Source organism: Orycteropus afer, unplaced genomic scaffold (assembly GCF_000298275.1).
Source record: "Orycteropus afer afer isolate SDZICR_OR568_19922 unplaced genomic scaffold, OryAfe1.0 scaffold00395, whole genome shotgun sequence".
Classification (NCBI taxonomy): domain Eukaryota; kingdom Metazoa; phylum Chordata; class Mammalia; order Tubulidentata; family Orycteropodidae; genus Orycteropus; species Orycteropus afer.
The window spans coordinates 3,046,867-3,051,818 of record NW_006921982.1 but is presented as its reverse complement, the minus strand read 5'-3'; positions in this window follow the sequence as shown (position 1 = coordinate 3,051,818).

Sequence of the window (4,952 nt, the reverse complement as noted above, 5' to 3'; positions counted from 1 at the left end):
CAATTCCCGGAGCCTTGTTCTTCGCCAGTTCTTTCATTGCAGCTTTGACTTCTTCCTTCATTACCATTGGTTCTAGATCATATGCCACTTCCTGGAATGGATGAAGATCAATCAGTTCTTTTTGATCAGTTCTTTTCTCATGAATATAGATGCAAAAATCTTCAACAAAATCCTAGCCAATAGACTCCAACAGTACATCAAAAAAATAATTCATTATGATAAAGTGGGGTTGATATCAGGTATGCATGGATGGTTCCATATTAGAAAAACAGTCAAAATCATTCACCACATGAATAAAACAAAGGAGAAGAGCCACATGATCATATCAATCAATGGAGAAAAGTGATTTGATAAAATCCAACATACATTCCTGATCAAAATTCTCAGCAAAATAGGAATAGAAGGGACATTCATCAACATAATAAAGAGCATATGTGCAAAACCAACATCCAACATTATTCTCAAAGGAGAGAGATTGAAACCATTCCCCCTGTGAACAGAAACCAGACAAGGATGCCCGCTATCACCATTTCTATTCAATGTTGTATTGGACATCCTAACCAAGGCAATAAAGCAAGAAAGGGAAATCAAAGGCATCCAAGTTGGTAAGGAAGAAGTCAAATTATCCCTATGTGCTGATGATATGATCCTATACCTAGAAAACCCAAGAGACTCAGTAAAAACTCTACTGGAACTAAATGAGAGATTTAGCATAGTGGAAAGATACAAGATCAACATCCAAAAAATCAGTTGGATTCCTCTACACCAGCAAAAAGATTGCTGAAAAAAAAATAAGGAAATCAATACCATTTATGACAGCTACCGAAAGAATAAAATACTTGGGGATAAATCTTACCAGGGACACAAAAGACCTGTACAAAGAAAACTATAAAAGACTACTTCAAGAAACTGTGAGAGATCTACATAAATAGAAGAACATACCAAACTCATAGACAGGAAAATTGAACATTGTAAAATGTCAATTCTACCCAAAGGCACAATCAATGCAATCCCAATCCAGATCCCATTATCATTCTTTAAGGATATAGAAAAACAATTACTAACTTTATATGGAAAGGAAAGAGACCTTGGATAAGTAAAGCATTATTGAAGAAGAAGAACAAAGTAGAAGGTCTCACACTCCTGGATCTTAAAGCCTACTATACAGCCACAGTTATCAAAACTGGTATTGGTACAATGACAGACACATAGACCAATGGAGTAGAATTGAGAACCCAGAAATAGATCCATCAACCTATGGTCAACTGATCTTTGACAAAGGGCCAAAATCCATTAAATGGGGAAGAGATTTTCTGTTTAACAAATGGTGCTGGCAAAACTGGGTATCCATTTGCAGAAAAATGAAACAAGATCCATACCTCATACCATACACAAAAAAACTTCCTCTAGATGGGTCAAAGACTTAAATGTGAAACCTAAAACTATCGAGTTCCTGAAGGAAAAACTAGGGGCAAATTTAGGGTTTCTGGCATACTGCCTAACGCATTTGCTGCTAACTGGAAGGAAGGAAGGAAGGTTGGGCAATCTACTTCTGTAGTGATACTGCCTCAGAAACCCAAGGAAGGGTTGCTGTGAGTCAGATCTGAGTCGACAACAATGAGTTTGGTTTTTTGGTTTTGGCAATAAATAGCATGAATACACTATCAAACATAACCCAAAATGCACAAACAGCAGAAGAGAAACTAAATGAAAGGGACCTTCTAAAAATTAAATTTTTTATGTGTTTCCAAGGGAGCTCTGGTAGCATAGTGGCTAAGACACTTGCCTGCTAACCAGACGGCTGGCAGTTCAAACCCACCAGCCACTCCTCGGTAGGAAGGTTGGGCAATCCTACTTCCATAGTGATACTGCCTCGGAAACCCAAGGAGGGGTCGCTATGAGTCAGGTTTGACTCAATGGCACATAACAACAACAAAGCTTGTGAATTAGAGCGCTACGGAGGATCAAAGAAAAATACTCTCATTCGCAGAATGCAGCTGGGGAGTGGTGGATGTGGCCTCTTTCTGTCAAAATGATAGAATTCAGAGAAGTTTAGTAGGAAATTATTTGATTTTGTTGTTGTTGTTGTTACTGATTAAGAAAAATGAAGTAGTCCAAGAACACATTATTTTTTGTCCCTTCTATTTCCCTCTTTTTTTTTTTCTGATCTGAGTATTTCTATAGCAGCTCTCATCTTGACAGCATGAGTGAAATGTCAAAAGAATTGTAATCCCAATATTTAAGTTGCTGAACTGTCTCTTCAAATTGCCTACCACCAGGCGTCTTGTTATGCAAAGAATATAATACCATATTTGTTTAAGTTAAGTGGTGCAGTTTTAGGGCAATTGTCAGTAAATTAAATTGAAACTAATAAATCAAGACTGATGTCTTTATTTGTTCCTTATCTCCATCTGAACCAGCAGAAAAACATAAATTTTCATACTCATTTCTCTCAACCCTTATTTGCCTAAGTCTCCCATTAAACTTATAAATTAGTTCTATCTTTCCAAATCCAATGGTCAAATTGCAGTCATTATCTTAGGGAACATTGTAGCACCATATATATATATAAAGAAAAATGATTATTTTCTCCTTTCTGACTCAGATTTTTTTTCATATTTTAACAGTTAATTAATTAGCTAATTCTTCTCAATTTCCTTTTCTGAATACACTTATTAACTTCTCAATCAATGGTAGAGTAGCCAAAACTCAGTCTTCTGGTCTTTTCTATTCCTCATCTACGATCTCTCCCTTTGTGACCTTTCTTTTCCCATGCTTTTTAATACTACCAAACCAAAAAAAAAAAAAAAACCCCACTGCCATTGAGTTGATTCTGACTCATAGAGATGCCTGTTGTTTTTCCAAGTCTACAAATCTTTATGGAAGTAGATTGCCTCATCTTCCTCCTGCCGAGCAGCTGGTGGGTTTGAACCAGCAACCCTCTGGTTAGTGGCCCAATGCCTCACCCACCACACTGCTAGAGCTCCTTTTTTGATACTATAGCATGATGATTTTCAAATTTACATATTCAGACCTTACTCTTAAACTCTAAGTTAACTGCCTACATTTGCACATGGATGCTTCAATAGCTTTCTTAATTTGAAAAACAAAACCTCTTGAGTTCCACCTTTCACCTTCCTTCCTTGGCCTTCTCAATGTCTTAAATGACACCATCCTCAGTACAATATCACCAACTTAAAACTTGTCAGTCATAATGGGTAAATACCTCCTTCTTACCTCCTTGTTTCTGTATCATCAAATTTTGAATTTAACACTATATTTCATATCCCACAACTTCTCCTCATTTCTGTCACTACCATCTCCATTCACATCACCATTATCTTTCACTTCAATAACTAAAAATGTCTTCTAATTGCTTCTGCTCCTGCCTTCTACAATTCCACAGAAGGCATAGGAGTCTGTTTAGAAGTTAAACCAGATTATTGCTTTTTTTATGTTCAAAATCCTCCAATATGGCTTTATTAAATTTACCATGATAGCCAAACAGTTTTCTACGGCACACCAACAATTCACGCCAATATATTTGGAAGACATCGACCTGGACAACTAAATGGAAGAGATCAATACTTGTGCCTATTCCAAAGAAAGGCGATCCAACAGAATATGGAAATTATCAAGGCATATCATTAGTATTCACACACAAGTACAATTTTGCTGAAGGTAATTCAAAATGGTTGCAGCAGTACGTTGACAAGGAACTTACAGAAATACAAGCTGGGTTCAGAGGGGGATGTGGAATGTGGCACATCATTGCTGATGTCAGATGGACCTTGGCTGAAAGCCAAGAATACCAGAAAGACGTTTATCTATGTTTTATTGCCAATGCAAATCTTTAGATTTTGTGGAATCTAACAAATTATGGATAATATTATGAAGAATGGGAATTCCAAACACTTAATTGTGTTCATGGAGAACCTGGACATACACCAAGAGGCAGTCTTTCAAACAGAACAAGGGGATACTGAATGGTTAAAATCAGGAAATTTGTGTGTGAGTGTTATATTCTTTCCCTATACTTATTCAATCTGTATACTGAGCAAATAACCTGCTAAACTGGACTATATGAAAAGAACATAGCATCAGGATTAGAGAAGGACTCATTAACAACCTATGATATGCCAATGTCAAACCTTATTTGATGAAATTGAAGATGACTTGAAGCGCTTACTGATGAAAATCAAAAACTACAGTCTCCAGTATGAATTATACTTCAACATAAAACAAAATTCCTCACAACTGGACCAATAAGCAACATCACGATAAATAAAGAAAAGATTGAAGTTGTCAGGGATTACATTTTACTTGGATCCATACTCACCAGCCAAGCAACAGCCAAGAAATCAGATGTCATATTGCACTGAACAAATGTGCTGCAAAATACCTCTTTAAAGTGTTAAGAAAAAAATATGTGACTTTGAACACTAAGTAGAGCCTAACTCAAGCCACGGTATTTTCAATCACCCCATATGCTTGTGAAAGCTGGACAATGAACAAGGAAAACTGAAGAAGAGGTGATGCCTTTGAATTGCAGTATTGGTGAAGAATACTGAAAACACCATGAACTAGCAGAAGAATGAACAAATCTGTCCTGGAAGAAGTACAGCCGGAATGCTCCTTAGAAACGAGAATGGCCAAAATTTGTCTCACCTATTTTGGTCACATTGTCAAAAGAAGCCAGATTCTGGAGAAGGATATCGTGCCTGATAAAGTAGAGAGTTGGGTCAACAGCATATAACAACAAGAACAAAGTAGAGAGTGAATGAAAAAGGGGAAGACCTTCAAAGAGATGGATTGACACAATGGTTGCAACAATGAGCTAAACCACAGCAAGGATTGTGAGGAAAGTACATGTAATCATTAACCTTGTATGTTAACTTGGCTGGGCCATGGTTTTGAGTGGCTTGGCAGTTGGATGTAGTTATTTACCGTAA